The following is a 25,728-nucleotide window of genomic DNA, read 5'->3' as shown; positions in this document are numbered from 1 at the left end:
GCCGTGTGATTTATTTATTTGTTGCATTCATCATTGCATCATCGCTTTGCATCCGCTTGTTTTTAAAACTTGCATCCGCTCGTAGTGGCCGCGTCCCCCCTTGCGTTCGTTGACCGTTCTGAGTCTGACCGGATTTTTGATTCTCTCTTGTCTGACCGTTTGACCCTTCTTGCGACAAAACCACAATGCGGTTATGCCTCTAAGTCGTGCCTCGACACGTGGGAGATATAGCCGCATCATGGGTGTTACAAGTTGGTAATCAGAGCCATCCCCTACTTAGGAGCCCCCTGCTTGATCGAATCGCTGACGTTGTTGAGTCTAGAACAAAAATGTTTTGAGTCTTAGGATTATATATATCGGAGAGTAGGATTCTTTTTACTCCTCAGTCCCTTCGTCGCTCTGGTGAAGACCCCTGACGTAGAAGTTTTGACTCTTCTCTCCTCAAATTTCACAAAAAAAAAATTTGGATCACGCGGGTATCTTCGAATCGTTCCGATGGTTTTGTGACGAGAACATTGTTCTTGGTGCCTCCTGACATTTAGGGGTTGTGGCAGTGTCCCGGGGAGTTGAGCTCCGAGGTGTTGTCGTCACAATTTTATCGTTGCAGTTCTGGAATACCTGAGTTTCGCCGACATCGAAATCTCTTTTATGCAGTTGTTGGTGAGATCACCTCGACGCCACCCAGTACTGGGGCGGGAGTTCGGGAGTATTGCCATAACTCATATAACGGATGCTTTTCGAAGGTTGAGGTACACGATTTCCGAAGGTTTCTTGGTTATGTGTTGAAGGATGGATACAGCTAGATCTAGGTATCGTTAGTTTGGGTGATATATTTTGTGTCCCCTGTATCCCCAACACCTAATTGCATAACTAGAAAATTTCGGGAGTTTATAAGTGGGAATTCAAGTAGCTCTTAGGATATCTTTTCGACAGATGCATGATATGAGATTGGGGTTCGACGTCTAGTGGTCCGCCTGTACACGGTTGGTTTTACAGTGGTCTCGTAGTGTCTTAAAGATTCCTTGGCTATATTGACTCGGGGACGCTTCGTATGTCTTATGCACTGCCTTGTACATGATGGTGCTGTACGATCGAGCCCGTGTGGGCCCCACCATGAAAACTTCGGACGAAATCTCTATCATATGTTTGTTCGGGCTTATTTTGCAAGCCAATCCTTTGTTTTGTTTTGTTTTGTGGTATTCGAGTTGCTTCGAAGTCAAATGTTGAATCCATACCTTTCCTAAACGGTGTTCTCATATTGCTATGTGAATACTAATCCTTCTTGATCATCGAGGTCGTCATGTTAATTCTTTTCCAACCGGTGTGCTTCTCTTCAAGTGGATCCGATCTTTTCAACATCCGCAAGATCAACTCTAAGTTTTCTCAATGGTGTTTGTTTCATCCGTCCCAAGGTACCTTTGTTTTTCCCGCCCTCCCACCCTTTTTCTTCAAGGACTCAGATTTCTTAATCAAGTATCCATCTTATAGATGGGAAGTCTCTCCATTCTTTTCCGTCAATGTTCTTATCCGGTGATTTCTCATGAAGATGTGCTTCAAGTTTATCATTCTTCGTTTTTTTTCTTCACCGGTGGGTTCAATTCAAGCTTTGTCGACCATATCCTTTCCTCGTTTCAAATGTTTTCTCATGCTGGTGCAACTCTTAATCATTCTTCGCGTGCTATTCAATTGTTCCGGAGTGCTGAAGACGCCTCAGGAGATTCATGTTTTCATTCCTAATCCGTTCAAGCTATTTCGAGGTTGTTATCTCATTCAACTCATTTAATTCAACTAGCGCAATCTCTCTTTTAAATCATTTCAATGGTGTTTCTCTTGAGTGGGCCCTAACCCACAGGTCTTTTCCAAGATCTTACCTGACTCTTCTAATTTTCCCAGAGCTTCTAAAATTCTTTTCAAAGTTTGACGTAAGAATGAATTTTCATCAGTCATATGTCTTTCTCCAAGATCTTTCAAATTCTTTCATCGTTGGTTCATCATTTCTATTATCCATTATTCCGGAGTGTCTCAATAATTTATGGTGGTGTTTCTTGTCTTCATTCTCAACATTTGAAGACCGAAGAAGAGTTTCCCTTAAATCTGGTCCATTCTCTTGAGGATTCATGGTTCTAGCTTGATGCCATCCTCTCATAATTGTTTTCGATTGCGACAATTCTTTTCACCCATCTGGAGCAATTCATGAGTCTTTTCAGTTTGATTCTTCAAAGGCCATCATTTCAGAAGATTTATTCGTTCTCAACATTCAGCTCTCGTTCTCCAAATCTTATCGGTGCATCATTCAAGTATTCTCTAATCAATTCATGATCTCTTCGTTTCACTTGTATCTAAATTCTGTCTAGTATCTTTATTCGTTTTCTATTTATTCTCGGTGAATTGTGCCTTTGCTACTTTCATTTTCAATTCTTACGGTGGTTTCGTTCAAGATTCCTTTTTCCTATGTCCTCATATTAATGTATTCGTTGTTTCAATCCTACCGGTGGTTCGATGAAGATCTTCACAAGTTTGCGCAATATCTATCTTAATCTTTTCTACGAGAATAAGTAGTATGCCAAATCCGTTGCTTGTCATCAATCTAAATTGGTGAAGGATACGCGTCATGTAATTCTTATTCTTGTTTCCTCCAAGTGATTAATTTCTTTTTCCGGAGTTGTTCATCATATCACATTCTCGGTTCGATTTGCTTCATCTTTCTTTCCGGAGTTCCAAGTTTTTCTCGGTTATATCATTTCAAAGCTTCATCTAATCATTGCAAGGCTTCTCCCGGAGTTCTTTTAAATTTTCCCTTTTGTTTGATCATTCTTTTATTATCGGAGTTCTTCATGGAGGCTCTACATGGTGGTTCGTCAAGGATTCTTTTCATTCTTCAATTGTTCTTCAAGATTTCTCACGGAGTTAAGATCCGCCAAGCTATACTCTAAAATAAACAAGGTGCTCAACACATGTTTGTTTTGAGAAGTTCAAGCATTCTTCATCTTGCATTCCGAAGTGCAATTCGTTCTACCTTATCATTTGAGGTGGTGTTATGACATTCTTGACAGTTTGAGTTCGCGTTTCATGATTCACATGTTGTCAAGAATGAGATATTTTAAATCCACCAATCTCTTCGTTGGTTTTATCTTGTGTCATGTTTCACCTTAAGCCTTCCCTAAGGAATGTTGCTATTGTGGTGCTTATCAATGATCTAAGTTTTCTCCTATCCCCTCGACGAGAGAAGATTTCATCTCTTCGTTGATCTCAAGCAAGCAATTGTTTTCGTTAGTGGCAGAATTTCACCTCAAGTTTTGAGATGTTTTCCATAAGCCCACTACAAGCTTATTCTTTTCGTTGTTGGTTTTCCAACAACTCCGTTCAAACCTTCTTGGAAGGAGGCTTCCCTAATTCAATTGTGGTGGAAGTTATCATTTCTTTCTCCGTTCTCTTATTCCGACGGTCTACCTCCTTTTCGTTCGTCCCGGAGGCATTGTGATGTTGCTCTCTTCGACCAATCATATTGTTTTGTCAAGATCATGTAATTTTTCCTTTCTTATTCGTTTAGCCGGAGTGTCATGTTTTCATTTGATTTCTCTCTTCTTATCAAGTTTTGCCTCCCTTCTCAACCGGAGTGCTGTCTGAAATCTTTCAAACCCATTGTGCCATTCTTTCAATAGTTCCGGAGGCAGTGTGCTGTTGATTTCATGATGTATCCTCTCATCTTGTTAAGTTCATGTTCAATTCCTTCCATTTACAGTCGGAGTGCTGCCCAAATTATATCATTCTTATTCCTTCCCTATCTTGTTTTAACCGGAGTGGTTTAAATATCTATCGTGTCGCTTAACTCCAAAGTTCACTTGGTGTTCCTTGTTTCTCTTTTCTACCGGTGTGCTTTCATATTCCTTTTGATCCGTTAAGCTCTTGTTTCATATTCTTCAACCTACAAAGGTTCTCGCAATGTTCCTTGTTTCTCTTTGATAACAGAGTGTTTTTCAATCTCGTTCATCTCCCTTGTATTCTCTCTTTTCGTTCGTTCAATCTCTCAAGGTTCATTGGTTTCACTCTTTTGTCAAAGAAGCAACTTCGTGTTACATCTTCTAGTCCTCTTCCGTTTCTCTCGGGTGCCATCCTAGATCTCGGGACGAGATCCCCTTGTAGTGGTGGAGGGTTGTAACGCCCCGAGACCGACGCTCCAGACGCTTTCCATGTTTTGCATTGTTGCCGTGTGATTTATTTATTTGTTGCATTCATCATTGCATCATCGCTTTGCATCCGCTTGTTTTTAAAACTTGCATCCGCTCGTAGTGTCCGCGTCCCCCCTTGCGTTCGTTGACCGTTCTGAGTCTAACCGGATTTTTGATTCTCTCTTGTCTGACCGTTAGACCCTTCTTGCGACAAAACCACAATGCGGTTATGCCTCTAAGTCGTGCCTCGACACGTGGGAGATATAGCCGCATCGTGGGCGTTACAGGCATCCACCCTTACTCCACGACAGGCTCGGGCAGCCGCAAGAGCTTCATGCCACGCCGCAGCAATAGCGCCTCACACTCGGCGGGAACAGGCGAACATGAGGGCCGCGCTCACAGTGGCACGGGGGCTGCTGCGGTGTCGACTGATGGAGAGCGGCCGGGATGCGTTGCTGGAACGCGTCGCCGAGCTGCTGGACGCAGCAGCCACGGGAGCACCACCCTTCTGCTACCAGCTTATGCCCCAAAGTGCGAGCGGATCCCACGGCAGGCCTCGCCGCGCCCGCGCGCCCCCGAGCACGCCAGGGGACTTCATCGACATCAGCACGGCCAGCAGCGCCGGGCACCCGCTCGCGCCCGCACCACCTCCGGTGGGTGTGAGCACAAGTGTTGCCCCGCATGGCCTCAACGGGGCGCAACCTTACCCTCCTCAAGACGGTGTGATGGACCGGGCAACGTGGAGTGTGGGGCACTACGGCGAGGTTTTTGGGGTGACGGCCCCGGAAGCCTATGTGCCCCGCAGGATGGACCAGGAGTACACGCTGGAAGACGAACCTGGCTCGTTCCTCGAGCCAGGCTGGCACAAGGAGGTGCTAGAAGCTGAGGCCTTCCAGGAGCCGCCAGGGAACCACGACAACCACGCCACCCACAACAGCTACAGGGTATCACTAATCTCTCAGGAGCAAGCTTACGCTAACCATAGGCCGCAGGTGAATCAGGTCGCAGCATCGGCCGACGGCCCCGGCATGGCGCCCCCCTTCCACCAGGGGAGGCAGACTGGGGGCAGCGAAGAAGGGGCCAGGAGCAAGACCCCTCACCGCGTCGCACAAAGCAAGGCGCCGCCTGGAGGTAGGCCCTCTGCCGGGGAGGCGTTGGCGAGCCTTCCCCCCGGCAGAGGACCCGTGGTCGCCGCTGGCGTCCCCTTTTCCCCTTTTGCGCCGCCCTGGTTTCCGGTCGTCTCAAGAGTGGTCGAGGGTGGCGCAAGGCGGTGCCCTCGTCTGGCAATATGAAGTAAGGCTCACGCCTGTGAAGGTCTCCGCTCGTGACACTCTCACGTAATGATGAGTGGGGCTGTACACGCCCCGGAGTCTACGGAGAGCTGCCCTCGGGCCTTGGGGGCTCCCTCCCACGTCCTAGTCGCAGCACTTAGCTCCGCGCTAGTGAGAAGACAAGAAGACCAGAAGACTAGACTAGGCGCCAGACGCAGCCATTTGCTTTGGATATCTTTTCTGTAGCCCCATTCTCGGGCCTTGAATTCAAGATGAAGTTGCGTTTTCATTGGAATGTGCGGGGGGTTTATTCTCTCGAGTGATTTCTTGTGATTTGGTTCCCTGCCTTACCTTGGAGTTCGCACCTGCTGCCTCTCACCAGCGGGACCCTCATGAGCGGGGGCTGGGCATGGCACACAAGAGCTGCCCGCATACCCTGCCACGACTGCGCGCACTTCTTGCGAGGCTCCCTCAAACGAATCGGAGGGCTCCTTAGGAGTTTCTCAGAAGCTCGCGACCTCACGGGTCAGTTCAGGACCTGTTCAGGTTAAGGTAAATCGCAACAGTAAACTCACCGCGAGGTTCACCGGCTCGCTGAGACATATATTCAGCTTGGTCTAAGGAATAGAGATAGTAATCTGTTTACATGAGGGGCTCCCCCTCCCAAAATGCTCTTACAACATCTGGGGCTGCGCCCAGGCCTCTGCGTGCAGGACAAATAGCTGGGAAACGCGGGAATCAGTCGGACATGTCGCTCGCCGCATCGCCTTCGGACGCGTCGCTAGCGTCGTCGTCACCTCCGCCGGCATCAAATCACCTTCGACGGCACCACCGTCGCCGTCGTCGACCACGTCGCCCTCATCTGCCGCGACCACCACCACGTCGTCTTCGGAAGCGAAGGCCCTGACCAGCGCGTCCACATTGTCCTCCACCCACCGCACTAGGTCACCCCGGATGGCCTCCGGAACGGGAGCGATGGCGGCGTCAAAGTCAAAGTTCTGGTAGGTGTTCTGGAGATGGCTGAAGACGCGGGAGAACGCGCGCCAGAGCAAGCTGCGACTCCTCTCTTCAACAAGCTGGCGAGCCCTCTCGGAACGGTTCTCCAGGCGTGTCACCACCTCGGTGAAGAAGCGAAGGTGACTGGCGTAGTCGTCCGCGTGGGGATGAGGGGCATTCTCGTCACAGATGTGGCCCAGCGCGGTGTTGGCTCTATTCCTGAGGCCCTGGAGCATGGGGGCGTGCACGCGCTCCAATATTCGTCGCTGAAGCACTTCCTCCCTGTTCTACCATGCAATGGCCTCAGCATCGATAACCCGCTACTGAAGAGGGGGCAGCTCGGCGCAGGCGGAAGCTAGTTCAGCCTGCACCGAGACCAGGGCGGTTGCGGTGGCCTCCTCTCGCCGCTCCGCCTCAGCCAGCTTAGACTTGAGGGCGGTAGTCCTGCCCGCAGCCTCGTCTTCGACGCGCTTCAGCTTCAGGTCATACCAACCCTCAAGATCCGCATGAGCCTCGGCCACCCGGCGATCGACCTCCTCCTGGGCCCTGGCCTGACGCTTGCCAACAGCGTCCTCCGCCTGGGCAACCTGACGCTCCCTCGTCTCCAGTCGCTCAAGCTCAAGGCTACGCTCCACGGCTTCTAGCGCCAACGCCTCCTCGTGCTTCAGGATCTCTTCCTCTTCGGCAGGCGTCCCCCTCAACGATGCGACGGTGGCTCTGCGTGCCTCCACTTGCTGCTCCAAGGAGGCGCTCCAGGCTTGGAGCTCCCACGCGCGCTTCTCCGCGGCCTCGCGATGGCGGTCTGCTTCCTGGGCCTCTTCCTGAGCTCGGGAGCAGGCCTCTCACGAGTCTGAGAGGGAACCCTCGGCCTTCGCGTTATCAAGCTCGCGCTGGTGGCGCCCAAGGTTGATAGCCACCTTCAGCTTATGCCGCTCCTCCTCTAACCGAAGATCCTCGGCCATGAGGCGCGCATCCACATTCACGAGCTCTTCACCAAGCCGGTTCATCGCGCCCAACGCCTCCCGAAAGAGATCGTGGCGGACGATGCTCCCTCCTTGCGCTAACTTGAGCACGCTGCTGACTCCGTCCTCTGCCACGGGGGCCGCAGAGGAGGCCCGAAGCGGCTCACCCCCTCTTAACAGGGGGCTGGGGGCTGGCACCCACCTGGTTGCTGGCCAGGCCTCACGAGAGGCCCGAGCAAATGAAGACCCGCCATCTGAAGAGGACCCTAGGACCGAAGCGATTCAGCCGCCGTCCACGATCAGGGAAGGGGCCCTTGGCACACTGGTCACACCCCAAACAAGGCCACCAAGAGAAGGCAGCGTTGGCATGAGCTCAAGGCACCCGGCAGGCGGGCTAGCCACCCGGGCTGGTCCTGCTCCGGGGGCAGCGCGCGGGCTCGCAGTGCTTGAACCTGGCGAAGGAAGCAAAGCGAGAGGAGGTTGCTTCTCAGGAGAGTCCGCGGCCTTGGCAGAAGGGATCCTGGGGAACCAACCGTCAGAAAGGGAAGAGGCGCGCACGGGATGATAGAGATAAGGTACTTACTCATCGATGGCGATATACTTCCTCCGCTTCAACGGCCCGAAGACGCCGCTGCTACAGCTTGGGGATCCCTTCCTCTTGCGGAGCTCCTCAAAGTCCACACAAAGCCGGCCAAAGCGTTGTATGTGGTGACCATCCCGAGGCGCGACTGGGGAAGCGCCCCAGGAGGCTGCAGGAGCGCCAAGCTGGGGAGAACTGTCGGGCTTTGCCTCGCGACGACCTGCTGATGCCTCGGGAGCTCCGACCTCAGGAGCAGTGGGCTGCGTCGCCCCTTCAACTGCCGCCCCGGTGTGGGGATCATGGGTTCCCGAGGATGACGCCTCGGAAGCCTCAGGCAGCATCGACGCATCTGCACCAGCGCCCCCGGCCTCCGACTGTGCTTGCCCCCCAGCGTCCACTCTTGGGGCGAGATCGAGGCTGGTGGCAAGGAGAGGTGAGGGAGTCCTGGATTAGGGGGTCCTCGGATAGCCGGACTATATCCTTTGGCCGAACTGTTGGGCTATGAAGACACAAAATTGAAGACTTCGTCCCGTGTCCGGATGGGACTTTCCGTCGCGTGGAAGGCAAGCTTGGCAATACGGATATGTAGATCTCCTCCATTGTAACCGACTCTGTGTAACCCCAGCCCCCTCTGGTGTCTATAAAAACCGGAGGGTTTAGTCCGTAGGACAACAACAATCATACCATAGGCTAGCTTCCAGGGTTTAGCCTCTATGATCTCGTGCTAGATCAACTCCTGTAATACTCATATCATCAAGATCAATCAAGCAGGAAGTAGGGTATTACCTCCATTGAGAGGGCCCGAACCTGGGTAAACATTGTGTCCCACGCCTCCTGTTACCATCCGCCTTAGACGCATAGTTCGGGACCCCCTACCCGAGATCCGCCGGTTTTGACACCGACATTGGTGCTTTCATTGAGAGTTCCACTGTGCCGTCACCATAAGGCTTGATGGATCCTTCGATCATCGGCAACGATGCAATCCAGGGTGAGGTTTTCCTCCCCGAACAGATCTTCGTATTCGGCGGCTTCGTACTGCGGGCCAACTCGCTGGGCCATCTGGAGCAGATCGATAGCTACGCCCCTGGCCATCAGGTCAGGTTTGGAAACTCGAACTATACTACCAACATCCGCGGGGGCTTGATCTTTGACGCATTCGAGCCCATGTCAGGTGCGCCGCACAATCACGACGAGCATGATTTAGCTCTGGCGTCGGACAGTGTTTGGGAGATCACACCTGCAACCACTCCGGCCCTCAATCCGGAACAAATTGCGCCATCTGTGGACGGGTGGATGGACCCCGCCACGGAGGCCGCACACTCAGTGGCGATAGTGCCGAATACCGACTTCACCTCCTACGAGACCCGTGCTGCCGAACCATTGGATTCGTCCCCGGCCATGGGCTCCGAGCCGCCCGCGTCCGCGCCTATCGAATCTGATTGGGCGCCGATCATGGAGTTTACCTCCGCGGATATCTTTCAGCACTCGCCTTTTGGCGATGTGCTAAATTCATTAAGGTCTCTCTCCTTGTCAGGAGAACCTTGGCCGAACTATATCCGGGTAGAATGGGATGCGGACGACGAAGAAATCCGCTCCCCACCCACCACCCACTTAGTAGCCATTGTCGACGATTTAACCGACATGCTCGATTTCGACTCCGAAGACATCGACGGCATGGACGACGATGCAGGAGAGGAACAGGAACCATCGCCCACAGGGCGCAGGACAGCCACTTCAGCACATGACATATACATGGTGGATACACCCAAAGAAAACAATGACGAGGAACGGAAGGACGCAGCAAAGGATAGCTCCCTCGAGAAGCAACCAAAGTGTTGGCGTAGGCGCCGCTCAACATCTCGCCTCGGCAAAAACAGCGATAACAGCGCAAGAGAAGATAACACCCCAGTCGACTCCAGAGGAAACGACGACAACACTGACCCAGCGATAGAGCAGGATGAACAAGCAAACGACAAACATAGTATGGATCCGCTGTCCGAACACGGCGACGCCGAGGATAAAGCTCATCAACCTCCCTCCGGAGAGGAAAACAGTCTGGACGAGGATGCACACATCATCCCGGAAAGCCACTTGGAACAAGAGAACCTCCGTAGAAGGCTTATTGCCACCGCGAGGAGTCTGAAGAAGCAGAAGCAAAGGCTTAAGGCCGCGCAGAATACGCTCAACAGTAGATGGAACAAAGTGCTCGACACTGAAGAAAAGTATGGTGGTAGTTACCACACAAAGAGCTATCCAAAGCGCAAGCTGTTGCCTGAATTTGATGATGAGGCCTTAGAGCCCACACAGCCGAAAAACAAAACGGCCGACCGGTCGGATCAACCACCTCGTGGCCGCGATAGAGCGGCTAACAAGGCCGCACATAACTCAACACACAATTCACGTGAGGACTTGCATGAGAAGACCGGTGTGACCAGATCCATCTACGGATCAAGGAAACGCGCTCCAGTGCACAACCAAAACCAAACACTACAAACGTCAGAACGCCATGACACATCCAAATACAGGGGTGCCGCACACCCCCTATGTTTCACCGATGAGGTGCTGGACCATGAATTTCCGGAAGGATTCAAACCCGTGAACATAGAGGCGTACGACGGAACCACAGACCCTGGGGTCTGGATTGAGGACTTTATCCTCCATATCCATATGGCTCGCAGAGACGATCTCCACGCCATCAAGTACTTGCCCCTCAAGCTGAAAGGACCAGCTCGGCACTGGCTGAAGAACCTCCCCAAAAACTCAATTGGAAGTTGGGAGGAGCTTGAGGATGCTTTTAGGGCTAATTTTCAAGGGACCTATGTCCGACCTCTGGATGCAGACGATTTAAGTCACATAATTCAACAACACGGAGAGTCAGCCTGAAAGCTTTGGAACAGATTTCTCACTAAGAAGAACCAAATCGTCGACTGCCCGGACGCCGAAGCCTTAGCAGCTTTCAAACACAGCGTCCGAGACGAATGGCTCGCCAGACACCTCAGCCAAGAAAAACCAAGAACAATGGCAGCTCTGACAAGCCTCATGACCCGCTTTTGTGCGGGCGAAGATAGCTGGCTAGCCCGTAGTAGCACCAGCGACCCAGGCAGATCCGAAGTCAGGGATGGCAATGGAAAACCACGACACAGTAAAAGCAAGCGTCGAAATAACGAAGACAGCCCAGACAATACGGTGGTAAACGCTGGATTCAGGGGCTCTCGACCGGGTCAGCGGAAAAAGCCTTTCAAAGGCAGCAGAGATGGACCATCCAGCCTAAACAAGATTCTAGACAAATTATGTCAGATTCATGGCACCCCCGATAAACCTGCAAATCACACCCACAGAGAATACTAGGTCTTCAAGCAGGCCGGTAAGCTAAACGCCGAACACAAGGGGAGGGAGACACCAAGCAAAGACGAGGACGAGCCTCGCCAGCAAAGCACTGGGGGACAGAAAGAATTCCCACCAGAGGTCAAAACAATGAACATGATTCACATGACGAAGAGGAGAAGCAAACATGCACTCCGAGACACACGCGCCGTAGAGCTCGTCACCCCTAAGTTCAACCCCTGGTCGGCCTGCCCGATCACTTTTGATCGCAGGGATCACCTGACAAGTATCCGGCACGGAGGATTGGCTGCCCTGATGTTAGACCCAATAATAAACGGATACCATCTCACACGAGTCCTTATGGACGGCGACAGTAGTCTAAATCTGATATATCAGGACACAGTCCGCAAAATGGGGATAGACCCAACAAGAATCGGCCACAGTAATACTACCTTTAAGGGAGTAATACCAGGCCCAGAGGCCCGCTGCACGGGCTCTCTAGTACTAGAGGTTGTATTCGGTTCTCCTGACAACTTTCGAAGCAAAAAGTTAACCTTTGATATCGCTCCAGTCCAAAGTGGCTATCAAGCACTACTCGGAAGAGCAGCTTTTGCTCGTTTTAATGCAATACCGCATTACGCTTCTCTTAAGCTTAAGATGCTCGGTCCATGTGTCATCATCACAATTAGTGGAAATATCGAGCGTTCCTTATGCGCGGAAGAACGTGCGGCGGCTTTAGCAGCCGAACACTAAACGACCTCTCCAACCAGAATAAATGATCGGTCGTCAAGACCGCAGACACGGCTAGACGAGTCGGGCACATCACTAGCTGTAACAGCTTAGATATACCTAAGATTGGTTCGATGGATTTACCCTCATAGGCCGTACCAGAGGCTTCCCGCATGTAAAAGGACTATAGTTCGGCTCGACCTTACTTATCTTGATTTATAACGGTTTATTGAGAATAACCAACTTTTTCGCACGACAACTTTCACCTAAGTTCTTCTCTTTTACAGATGGTAATCGTGCTACACCCTTCCAGGATACGGCACAACGGAGACACAGGCGCAGACGTGTAGCAGGGCCCCGCTCAAAGGCTTCTTTTTAGATTAAGACGTTGCGTAAACCTTTTTTACTGTCTCTTGTTGATTCACATCCTCCGGATACTCAGCATAACCGAGAGCGATGCTGACGTCATTGGCATTTCGCCACGTCAGAACGATGCACGTACCTGGACACTCAGGGATCAACATCAGGGCGTTATTCAGCCCAGCATATGTTGTAAAGACCGAATACCTTAGGGAGTGTTCGGCGTCGCGAGTTTGGCCTTATATGCACCAGCTCTGAATCATGTCTTCGGTCAAATGTTGGGTTTGCCCGGCTCCCGTGTTTTGCTACCTTACGTTCCGCTCTATCGGCTAAGGTGGCACCGGGAGAACTACTGCGATTGTGCCCTGGTTCATCCGGATGAGCACCTCAGTAGAGAAAGCCGAAAACCGACTATCATGATAAAGCGCGAGACTGGTCAACCACTCGATGACTTAGCGGAATCTTCGGGATTCCTCCGCATTAACGAAGGGCTATTTCCCGGTCATGTATGTACGCGCCCCGTATTCGGATGAGCGCGGAGGTACCAGGGGCTATATAGTAGTCCCACCGTCAAACTCCTATGGCTAAGTGAAAGTGTTAAAGCAATATAGTCAGATTGCCTCGTTCGCTGCGCTATCACCTCCTTAATGGACCAAGGCGTTGGATCAAGTGTGAATACATGTTTTTTTGCGAACACCCCTGCATTATATGCGTGGGGGCTGAAGCCAACGACTGCAAACTTTCAGGTTATATACATATATACACAAACGGCCGCACAGGAGGCATCATAATACTTTCAGGCAAAAGTATAAACACAACCTTTATAATTTAATAAGCATTGTTCTTACAATTGAGATACATGTCACTAGAACATGATACGCTTCATGCACTGAGCCTCTATTACACGAGCGCCTTCTAAGACTTCCTCAAAATAGTGCTCGACCGATACCCGGCCTACCGCCGAACTCTGGGATGCAATAGTGGTGGCCTCCATCTCTGCCCAGTATGTCTTGACATGGGCAAGAGCCACCCGCGCACCCTCTATGCACGCCGACCTCTTCACAGCGTCGATACGCGGTACAGCACCAAGGAATTGTTGCACTAGGACAAAATAACTATTCGGCCTCGGTCCCTCCGGCCAAAGGTGATCCACGACGGACCTCATAGCAAGTCCGGAGAACCTATGCAGCTCGGCCCACTCGGCCATTTGTTCATTTAACAGCAGCGGACGCGTCAGAGTGCGGAACTGTGACCAGAACAACCTTTCCACTACATGATCCTTCTGATCTTTGAAAAACTTGGTTGCATCAGCGGCACTCGCCGCTAAATCCAAGTATGCGTCTGCAGAACTCCATAATTTGTCCAGAGGGGCATACTTCGGGTCTCCAAACCTCGTCCGCAACAAAAAGGGCTTCCCAGTCGCAATATCTCCGGCTTGAAGGAGTTCTTCCTTCACCGCTCTGATTTGCGAGCGGGTTTCCTTGGCCGTTTCCGTGGCCTCCTTCAGTTCCGCCGCCTTCACTTGACTTTCCTTTTCAAGAAGCTCATACCGGCCGGCGGCATCTTTCAGCTCAATAGCCATCTTAGCTATTTGTCTTTGCTCTGGCAATGGGCAGCCTGTTCGGCTCTTAGCTCTTCGACCGCCTTTAGGGCGGCCGCATCACTCTTCCTGGCTTCTTCCTTGGCTCGGGCAAGTTCTGCCCGAAGGGTCTCCACGGCGACAGCTCCATCTACAGTCACAGCACATTACAGATACTAGCATCATGCTCCTCTTAATATGTATTGATCCTAGGAGAATACGTACCCTGTGCCTCGTCAAGCCGCTTGTTTACAAGCACGATGTCGGCATCTGCCGCATCAAGTTGTCGCTTCAGTTCGGCAAACTCACCAGTCCGGCTAGCCACTAGACCCGCAGCCACCTGCACATGAAAGCAGCACGGTTAGTACTTGGGACTATGATCCTCTATTCGCCGTCTTTTTTGACAGCAACCAGAGTCTCAGGGGCTACTATCTGCATAGGCCACACCTAGCAGCATGTGCGGTATCGTCCAAAAAATATATATTACTTCACGTACCTCAAAGCCTTTCAGCAGACTCATAGATGCTTCATGCAACCCGCTTTCGGCGGATGAAATCCTCTCAACCACCGTGCCCATTAGCGCACGATGCGTTTCTGAGATAGCCGTTTGCTCCAGAAGATTCATCAGTGCGTCTGATCGCACACCGGACGGTTCCGGATTCTTTCTGTTGCTCTCCTTAGGAGCCGAATACCCGGACTTCGGTTGGCCGAAGGTTTACCTTCTGGGCTTGGCGGATCAGGAGAAATCCTCCGTGACGACACCTTAGGGTCGCCCGCTTCACGAGGAGGGGAGGCACGGGGAGGTGTTTCGCTCTCCATCATCTCCAGAAGAAGATCCCCCGAAGACGAACTATGTCGAGAAGGGCTATGATCCAAACTACAAGATACACACCTCGGTTATCGTTCTCGGAAATAAAGCAGGATATATTTACTATAAAGTACTTTCATTTACTTACAGCTCGGTAGAGGGTTGGTCCGCTTGCGGGTACTGTGCGGTAAGGATGCCCTCCGGGGTAGGACCCTCCGACAAAGGATTCTTCCCTCGCTTGGAAACCATTACTTCCAAGTCTTCAGAGGCGGTCCTCTTCCTTCCCTGGGGAGAGGGAATTTTAGATTCTTCCCCCCGGTTATCCTCCTTCGCTGAGGCACTAATTCCCCTGGTTTGGATGAATAGTAAGTGAGGCTTGCTCTCGGCTTCTTTGTTCCTCCCTTTACCTCCCCTTGATGGCGCTTGATAAGGCGCAAGCTCAAGCATCCTGGCTAGTACAGGATCCGGTGAGCCCTCGGGAAGGGGGGCCGGACACCTGATCATCTTCTCCTTTTTTTATCCAGTCCTGGTTAAAAGGCGACTTTTCATAATGATGTTGTGATAAATTAAAAGACAACGTGTTCGGCCGCGGAATTACTTACTTGAGTGTCTGGACGATTGCAGTTCAAACCCGCATCCTCGGAGGTGTCCGGACACTCTATTTGTGATCCGAAGAATGATCTGTACATCTCTTCGAGCGTCACGCCGAAGAAGTGCTGAATAGTTCACGGTCCTTCCGGGTTGAACTCCCACATACGGAGAGGTCGACGTTTGCAGGGTAGGGCTCGACGAACTAGCATAACTTGCATTACCTTAACAAGCCCGACATCTCTCTCGAGGAGATCTCGGATGTGGCTCTGCAATATCGGCACATCATTTACTGGCCAGCAGTCCAGCCCCTTGTTGACCCATGACGCCAGTTGTGGCGGGGGGCCCGAGCGAAAGGCAGGGGCGGCTACCCACTTCGTACCTCGGGGAGCTGTAAATAAAAACCACTCCTGTTGCCATAAACTGGACACCTCCGGGAAGGAACCCTTTGGCCATGGAACATCAACGCCTTTGCTTATTACGGCACCTCCGCAGTTTGCGTGTCACCCCTCAATCACCTTCGGCTTCACATTGAAGCTCCTGAGCCATAAGCCGAAGTGTGGGGTAATGCGGAGGAAGGCTTCACACACGACGATGAACGACGAGATGTGAAGGATGGAATCCGGAGCCAGATCATGGAAATCGAGCCCGTAGTAGAACATGAGCCCTCTGACAAAGGGATCTAGACTGAAACCTAGCCCTCAGAGGAAGTGGGAGACAAATACGACACTCTCGCCAGGTTCGGGAGTGGGAATGACCTGCCCTCGAGCAGGCAGCCTGTGCGAGATTTCGCCGGTCAAATACCTAGCTTCTCTTAGCTTCTTGATGTCCTCCTCTGTAACGGAGGAGGGCATCCACCGACCTTCAAGGTTGGATCCGGACATAATTGTAGGTCTGAAGCGCCTAACCTGAGCCTTGGGTGTTGGAACTCGAGGTGGGGGAAGGATTCGATTGAGCGCGAGAAGAAGGGGACAGGCCTAGGCCTCTTTATAAAGGGGATGAATATCAAGCGTCCTCCGTGTGGCCGCTTGGGACTTGCCTAAAATCGAGGAGTCATACCAACATGCTCGATGGGGTTACCCACACCCGTATTGATGAGAATTCCGTGAAAAAAGGGACACGATCTCTGCTTTGACAGGACGTGCCAATAAAAACCGCCTCGCAACGCGTGCAATGGCAGGCTCAGAAATACGGTTCGTCATGACCAGTCCACGGCAGTACGTCGCATTATGAAAAGCTGTCGGAAGATTAGATTTTTGGAAATATTATTCTCTCTATGGTGGCATGTGGAATTTGTTTTGCAGAGCCGGACACTATCCTTGTGTTCAAAATCTTCTATGGAGTATTCGGAGAAGGAACCCGCCTTGCAATGCCGAAGACAATCTGCACACCGGACTCATCGTCATTGAAGCCTCGTTCAGGGGCTACTGAGGGAGTCCTGGATTAGGGGGTCCTCGGCCAGCCGGACTATATCCTTTGGCCGGACTGTTGGACTATGAAGATACAAGATTGAGGACTTCGTCCCGTGTCCGGATGGGACTTTCCTTGGCATAGAAGGCAAGCTTGGCAATACAGATATGTAGATCTCCTCCCTTGTAACCGACTCTGTGTAACCCCAGCCCCCTCCGGTGTCTATATAAACCGGAGGGTTTAGTCCGTAGGACAACAACAATCATACCATAGGCTAGCTTCTAGGGTTTAGCCTCTACGATTTCGTGGTAGATCAACTCTTGTAATACTCATATCATCAAGATCAATCTAGCAGGAAGTAGGGTATTACCTCCATCGAGAGGGCCCGAACCTGGGTAAACATTGTGTCCCCCGCCTCCTGTTACCATCCGCCTTAGACGCACAGTTCGGGACCCCCTACCCGAGATCCGCCGGTTTTGACACCAACAAGAGGGACCACAATGATGGGGTTCTCACGTGGCCCCACAAGGCCGACTGGGCGCAGCCCCCACTCTTCAAAGGAAGGCATGTGCTCCACCAATTGCGCCTTGTTCAAGCAGCGGTACAGAAGACAACTCTTCCCTGGCAAGTCGTCAGGCAACGGGACGCCTGTTAGGAGCTCGAGCACCGTTCTCCGTGCCCCAAGGTGGAGCCCGGATTCCTAAAGTCTCATGTGGTCGTTGCTGCTGAGCAAGGCCTACATCGGTCGAGAGTGTCGCTGAAGTGGAGCGTCTCGGCGCCGAACGAACTCCCGCACCACCATAGGCGCAGTCACGCCGCGGTCCTTCAGCCTCTTCAACTTGAGCCAGATGGGGGCCAGGCAAGGATCGGCGAGCCTCTGGTGGCACCAACCGGAGTTGGGAATGGCGGGCGCCGACGGAGAAGAGAGCAAGGGGCTGCGCCCCCCGGCATCAACAAATACCCACCGCGTCCAGAATTCGCTCGTGGATGGCGGAAGCTCAAAGTCAATCCCCGCGCCCGCCGTCGCCGCCACGGCCTGGAATCTCAGGCATCCTGAGGTCTGTCGAGGATCAGTCAGGTGCAATGAGAAGAAGTGGCGGAGAAGTGCCACGGAAGGAGCAATGCCCACCATGGCCTCGCAAACAAAGGCGAAGACGGAGAGAAGGGTCGCGGATTGAGGATTGAGGTGCAACATGTGGATCTGGTAATGGGCAAGCACTACGTTCAGGAAGGCAGGAAAAGGAGGAACCAGGCCGGCCAGAGGGCGTCGATGAAGAATGGGACCTCGGTGGCCGTCCTATCGACGCGAGCTCGAGATGCAGGCCAGGCCGCCGTTTTCCCCCATTCATTGAAGCTGGAGGCGAGCATGGGGCGCACCTTGTCCATGGTTTCTTGGTTGAGCACCAGCGACCTGCCAACGGTGGGCTCAATGGCCGAATGTATTACGGCAGAGGACAGGGCTCCTTCCCTTTCTCCATCTGATCTGGCGCCATGGCGATGGGAGAGATGAGCTCAGATCGGATTAGGGGAAGGAGGTGAGCTTCGGGGAAGCGGAAGAATTGGGGGAGCGCTTTGAAACAAGGGGAAGGAAACCGTGTAGACTGCAGTGGCCACCTAGCCAGGCGGGTACCAAGGCAGCGTGGGGAAGCGGAGACGCCCACGTCCAATCAATCGCCACGTGTCGACCAAGGCCGCAGGTTGTTGGGGCCCGCGGCACTCCGCACTTGACCTTTGGCTTCACCTCGAAGCCAAGCCCGAGCGCGCCTTGGGCCCGGGGGCTACCGCTAGCGTCCTGGGAACGGGGGTCCCCAGACTTGCCTTCCTGCGGCCCACAGCATGGCTCCACCAGCGGGCCCGTACGGCCCATCTTCACCAGCAAGCACTCAAGACCCTTGAGACGGGCCAAGCCTTGCGAGGCGGACAACACAAGACCTCCTCAGGAGCGACCACAGTAGGCTGGCTCGGGAGGAGCGGAGAGATCAAGGCAAGGCAAACCTCGCGAGGTTCTTGTGACGAGAGCCATGACGATCGAGACCAGGCGGGAGCCAGGCGGGCGCCAGCGCGCACAGTGTCCTTGTTTCCTCTTTGGTGCTAAGGGGGCAAGCTCAGGCGAGGAGTACCAAGGCGTCAACCAAAGGTTTCCCTATCGGTGCAATGAGACCAAGAACAGCAGGACGGCAGGACGGAGGTCACCGTGGAGCCCAAGACGGCGTCACCACCAAAGCGTTTGGCAGGCGAAGACTGCTTCTGTCAGGATAAGCTGTACTAGTTGTTCCCCTTCAAACTTGGCCGTTGTGGGATCCCTTCCCGCTCAATGTTTGGGAAGAGGACCGGGGCCTCCATAAATAGGACTAGCCACCCACCGTAGAGAGGGGATCAGATCATCTTGGATTCAGATCATCCTCACCCACACAAGTTCACCAAGCACAAGAACACCTCTCCTCAGGAGGTTGTTCTTCCCCTTGTACTGATCATCCTCAGCCCAAGAGGCAATCCACCACCACCACATTGGAGTAGGGTATTACACCACATCGGTGGACCGAACCAGTATAAATCTTGTGTCCCTTGTGTTGGTAGTTCGTCGGGCTAGCCTAGAGATCACAAAGCGTGAGAGGGCGTGATCTGCGAGGGGGAGATCTTCGTGGGCACCCCAGTGTTCGAACCTTAAGGGTTTTGCCGGAACCCAAGATCCGACAGAAGCCATCTAGCTACAAACTACGGACCCGAAGGTCTGCAAAGAACTACTCACGCATCATCTGAGAGGCACCAATGGAAGTGGTGAACCCCTCCGTGATGGTGTCTAGATAGGATCTGGTGGTTCTGGACTCTACGGCGGATGGATGAATATTTCTTCGCCTCCCCTAGGGTTTCTGGAATATTGGGGTATTTATAGAGCAAAGAGGCGGTGCAGGGGTGCCCGAGGTGGGCACAACCCACCAGGGCGTGCCTGGGCCTCCTGGCGTGCCCTGGTGTATTGTGCTCCCATCGGGGCACTTCCCAGATGCAACGAGCGCCCATTGCCTTCCTTCTGGCCCATAAAAAGTCACAAAAATAGTTTTGGGGCATTTGGACTCCGTTTGATATTGATTTCCTGCGATGTAAAAACATGCAGAAAATAGCAACTGACACTTGGCACTATGTCAATAGGTTAGTACCAAAAAATGATATAAAATGACTATAAAATGATTATAAAACATCCAAGATTGATAGTAAAACAACATGGAACAATCAAAAATTATAGATACGTTGGAGATGTATCAGCACCCCCAAGCTTAACTGCTGCTCGTCCTTGAGTAGGTAAGTGATAAAAACAGAATTTTTGATGTGGAGTGTTGTTCATCAAGTCATATCATATTCTTTTCTTTATAGCATGGACATTTGGACTTTTATGTGATTCAAAGCAATAGTCTAGTTTTGACATAATAATTTAGATACTCAAGCATATCAACAAGCAACCATGTCTTTCAAAATGTCAACGCTAAAATAAGTTATCCCTGGCCCATCATGCTCAAACGTTGATCCATTCATGAAACACACTCGCATATTAGCTACACCCAATACTTACTCACGATCATATTGCCTCCTAGTTGGTGCGTTTATAAGAGAACATGGAGACTTCAAATTCAAAAGTAAAAATTGCATAAAGTAAAAGAAAGACCCTTCGCAGAGGGAAGTAGGGATTTGTAGAGGTGCCAGAGCTCAAAGCAAAAAATTTGAGATAAAAACATTTTGGGGGTGTATCCATCCCACCAACGAAAACGACGTAGAGCTATGAACACTTTCCATGCTAGATATGCCATAGGCGGTTCCCAAACAGAAAATAAAGGTTATTCCTTTTTCCACTATTTCTTTCACTTTCCATGGCTAACCGTATCCACGGGTGCCCTCCATACCAACACTTTCCAAGTTATTTATTATTTGACAACATAAAGTAAATATTTTTTGCATTTCGGGACTGGGCATCCCTAAAACCTTTGCCTTACTCTCATGCAATGACAAGTGAATAAACACTCAGTTTGAGAATAAAACATCTAGCATGGAAAATATTAGCCACCCGTTACCGTTCCGCGAGCGAAACAAATACACAAAAGAGATGTTTATTTTGAAAATTAGAGATGGCACATGCAAATTTGCTTAGGACAGCAAAAGAATACCGCATATAGGTAGGTATAGCGGACTCATGCGGCAAAACTGGTTTAAAGGATTTTGGATGGACAAGTAGAGATCATACTTGGTGCAAAATGAAGGCTAGCAAAAAGATTGAGAAGCGACCAACCAAGAAACGAATAATTTCGGAAAGCAAGCATTAAGCATAAATAACACTGAATAATGCACCACAAGTAGGATATAATTTTCACTGCATGATTACTGACTTTCGTGCATGCATAGGGAGTCACAAACCTTAACACCAATATTCTTAGTAGAGCACAATTACTCATCAACATAACTCACATATCACATCATCATATCTCAAAACTATTACTAAGAATCAAGTTTATTTTGTCCAATGATCTTCATGACATTTTCTTTTCTTTATCCTTCTTGGATATCTATCACTTTGGGACTAATTTTTATGTGTTGCTTTTTTTAAGCTCAAACAAATATAAGTGAAGATCATGAGCAATACAAATTTTCTTTCTCTCAAAATAATCTAAGTGAAGCAAGAGAGAATTTCTTCAAAATTTTGCTAACTCTCAAATAAATCTAAGTGAAGCAAGAGAGCATTTCTTCAAAAATAATAAAGCACACCGTGCTCAAAAAGATATAAGTGAAGCACTAGAGCAAGTCCTAGCACATAAAAGATTTAAGTGAAGCAAAGAGAGCAATTCTAACAAGTCATGATAGAATTTTGGCTCTCTCAAATAAGTGTGTCCAGCAAGGATTGATGACTTAAAACACAAAATAAAACAATCAAAGACACCTATCATACAAGATGCTCCAAGCAAAACACATAGTGACGAATAAAAATATAGCCTCGAGTAAAATACCGATGGTTGTTGGAAGAAAGCGGGGATGCCACTCGGGGGCATCCCCAAGCTTAGTTGGTTGCTCATTCTTGGATAATAGCTTGGGATGCCGGGGCATCCCCAAGCTTAGGCTCTTCTATCCTTCTTCCATCCATCGTTAGATAAACCAAAACTTGAAAACTTCAATCACACAAAACTCAACAAAATCTTCGTGAGATCCATTAGTAAAAGAAAGCAAACCACTACTATAAGTGTTGTGTCAAGCCAATTAATATTTTGTTTTTTTATTATATATACTGTATTCCAACTTTTCTATGGCAAAAACTCATTAAAGAAAACCATAGAGCCATCAAAATAAGCACACAACACAAAGAAAATAGAATCTGTCAAAACAGAACAGTCTGTAGAACTTTCGAAAACTTCTGGAACTCCAAAAATTCTACCAAATTAGGACGACCAGGTTAATTTGTATATTAATCTTCTGCAAAAAGAATCAGGGCAAAATCTCTTTTCTGTGACTTATGAAAATTATTTGTATGAGCACAAAGTTTCTGTCTTTTTCAGCAAGATCAAACAACTATCACACAAGAAGATCCTAAAGGCTTTACTTGACACAAACACTAACTAAAACACAAAAAACACAATCATAACAGTAGCATAATTGTGTTAACACACAAAAACAGAAAGCAAAAAGAAAAAAGAAAAAACAAATTGTATTCATTGGGTTGCCTCCCAACAAGCGCTACATAAGGCAAGGATCTAAGTTTTGTCATCCTTGTCCTTTTGAAGACAAGTAGATAATTTTCTATCAATGGTATTTAATCTTCTATTTTTCGAAAGCACATGGCCATTGATAGCAGAAGAAAGATTAAGCATATTGCGAAAATTCGTATCCAAACTAGCCTTCATCTCTTTGATTGTTTCATTCTGATAAAAGCATAGAAGGGTAGTTGGCTCAACATGATTTCCCTTGGGGTGCCCAAATATGGTTTTCGTAAGTATCAATGGCATCCCCTTCAAGAAAACCATTTTCAAATATAGAATCCAAAACTATCTTAACGGAGGAAGGCAAACCAGCATAAAAACTTTTCAAGTATATCTCCATCTGATATTGGGGCACGTAGCTAGCTCGAATTCTTAACAGCCTATCCCAAGCATCTTTCAAAGATTCATCAAGTAAGTAACGAGAAATTCCGGGATCGTCTTCATCAAAATTGTCAAGATTTTCCTTAACAACCCTAGTAAGTCCTTCCACAGCATCATTGTTTATGAGCTCGGAGAGGACGGAGGGGCTACCCAAAGCATTAAAACTCGGGAGTGAACCCCTAGCCTTTTTAGAATCGGCCATGGCAACGGAAAAACGGCAAGAGAAGAGAGGCGAATAAAACGGCAAATTTTTGTGAAGTGGGAGAGAGGAAAACGAGAGGCAAATGGCAAATAATGTAAATTGCGAGGAGATGAGATTTGTGATAATGAACCTGTTTATGTTGAAGATCCTCCCCAGCAATGGTGCCAAAAATTCCTTTGGTAATTGATCACTGGAACTACGTCGGTGTTTTCCCCAAGAGGAGATGATGATGTAGTACAACAACAGTAAGAATTTCCCTCAATTATGAAACCAATGTATCGAACCAGTAGGAGAACCAAGCAATCACAATGTGAGCGGCACCTTCACATAAATAACAACGCCTCACAACCCGACATGTTAAAGGGGTTGTTAATCCCTTCCGGGGTATGGCGCCTCAAGATAGGCAAACGGACGTGAGGTAAATTGTAATAGATTGAAATAATAGATCGCAAATAAGTAAAAGTGCAGCAAGATATGTTTGTATTTTTTAGTTTAATAGATCTGAATAAAAATGCAAAGGAAAAGTAGATTTGCAAGGAAAATATATGAGAAATAAGACCTGGGGGCCGTAGGTTTCACTAGTGGCTTCTCTCGAGAAAAATAGCAAACGGTAGGTAAACAAATTACTGTTGGGAAATTGATAGAACTTCAAATAATCATGACGATATCCAGGCAATGATCATTACATAGGCATCACGTCCAAGATTAGTAGACCGACTCCTGCCTGCATCTACTACTATTACTCCACACATCGAGCGCTATCCACCATGCATCTAGTGTATTAAGTTCATGGAAAAACAGAGTAATGCAATAAGAACAATGACATGATGTAGACAAGATTCGTTTATCTATATGGGGGTAGATATTAGTCTCATCTTTTTATCCTTAGTAGCAACGATACATACGTGTTGGTTCCCCTTCTGTCACTGGGATCAAGCACCGTAAGATCGAACCCACTACCGGGCACCCCTTCCCATTGCAAGAAAAATAGATCAAGTTGGCCAAACAAAACCCAAATATCGGAGAAGAAATACGAGGCTATAAGAGATGATGCATATAAGAGATCAAAGAAACTCAAATAACTTTCATGGATATAAAAAGATATAACTAATCATAAACTCGAAGTTCATCAGATCCCAACAAACACACCGTAAAAAGGACTTACATCATATGGATCTCCAAGAGACCATTGTATTGAGAATCAAAAGAGAGAGAGGAAGCCATCTAGCTACTAACTACGGACCCGAAGGTCTACAAAGAACTACTCGCGCATCATCGGAGAGGCACCAATGAAAGTGGTGAACCCCTCTGTGATGGTGTCTAGATTGGATCTGGTGGTTCTGGACTCTACGGCGGCTGGATGAATATTTCTTCGCCACCCCTAGGGTTTCTGGAATATTGGGGTATTTATAGAGCAAAGAGGCGGTGCGGGGGATGCCCGAGGTGGGCACAACCCACCAGTGCGCGCCTGGGCCTCCTGGCGCACCCTGGTGTATTGTGCTCCCCTCGGGGCTTTTCGCAGGTGCAACCAGGGCCCATTGCCTTCCTTCTGGCCCATAAAACATCACAAAAATAGTGTCGGGGCATTTGGACTCCGTTTGATATTGATTTCCTGTGATGTAAAAACATGCAGAAAACAGCAACTGGCATTTGGCACTATGTCAATTGGTTAGTACCAAAAAATGATATAAAATGACTATAAAATGATTATAAAACATCGAAGATTGATAATAAAACAGCATGGAACAATCAAAAATTATAGATACGTTGTAGACGTATCATAACATAGCGCTTTCCAAGAGAGGATGAGTCTACAAGGTAATAAATGAAGCCAACTAGTATGACACTACTACTATGTTACTTTGCATTATGGAGGTAGTAACTTAGACTAGTGTCATATGCCTAATACTAGTCTAAGTTACTCTGCACTATGACCAACCTAAGAGCATGGTTAATAGTATAGCCAGCTGATGGCTATAAGAAACTGCCATGTCATGTATAGCCGTCATTTATAGTCACTCATATAGTAGTGTGGGCTACAAGGTTGGCTATAACATTACTATGTAGTACTTTTTTCAACTTTCTCTCTTTCTCTTTCTTCACATTTATTCTATTTGTCTAGGAATCCGCATATAGCTAGGCTCTTGCATGAGAGCCCACTCCCCTTAGCATGGTTAATAATATAGCCAACTGATGGCTACAAGGAACCGCCATGTCATCTAGCTATGGCCATCATCTATATGCACTCATGCAATAGTGTGGGCTATAAGGTTGGCTATTAGTACATTAGTACTTTTTTCCCTTCTCTCTATCTCTTTCTTCACATTTATTGCATTTACCTAGGAATGCGTATATAGCTAGGCTCTTGCATGAGAGCCCACTCCCCTTACTTTTCACATCTCTCTCTCTCCCGCAAGTATAATAGTGGGCTTATAGCCCGCTTACATGGCATTTTTTGCCTATGTGGAGGAGACAGTGATGAAAAAGTAAGACTAGTCACAATGGGTGGTACTAACTTAGAGCATGGTTAATAATATAGCCCGTTGTTGGCTATAACATGATACTTTAGGGCTATTTGAGCCCCAACTAGTTCAAACTAACTCTAACCCATGGATCCAAACAGGGCCAAAGTTAGTC

The 25,728-nt window shown here is 49.2% G+C and overlaps 1 pseudogene; it reads right to left on the bottom strand.

Annotated features, from left to right (window-relative positions):
• LOC141022534 (uncharacterized) overlaps window positions 1-16,250 on the bottom strand; it is a 38,929-nt pseudogene extending 22,679 nt beyond the window's left edge.
• Window positions 16,251-25,728: the final 9,478 nt, after the last annotated feature.

The sequence above is a fragment of the Aegilops tauschii genome, chromosome 5, assembly GCF_002575655.3.
Source record: "Aegilops tauschii subsp. strangulata cultivar AL8/78 chromosome 5, Aet v6.0, whole genome shotgun sequence".
NCBI classification, from domain to species: domain Eukaryota; kingdom Viridiplantae; phylum Streptophyta; class Magnoliopsida; order Poales; family Poaceae; genus Aegilops; species Aegilops tauschii.
The sequence above is the reverse complement of the archived record's forward strand: the minus strand, read 5'-3'. Positions and strand labels throughout refer to the sequence as shown.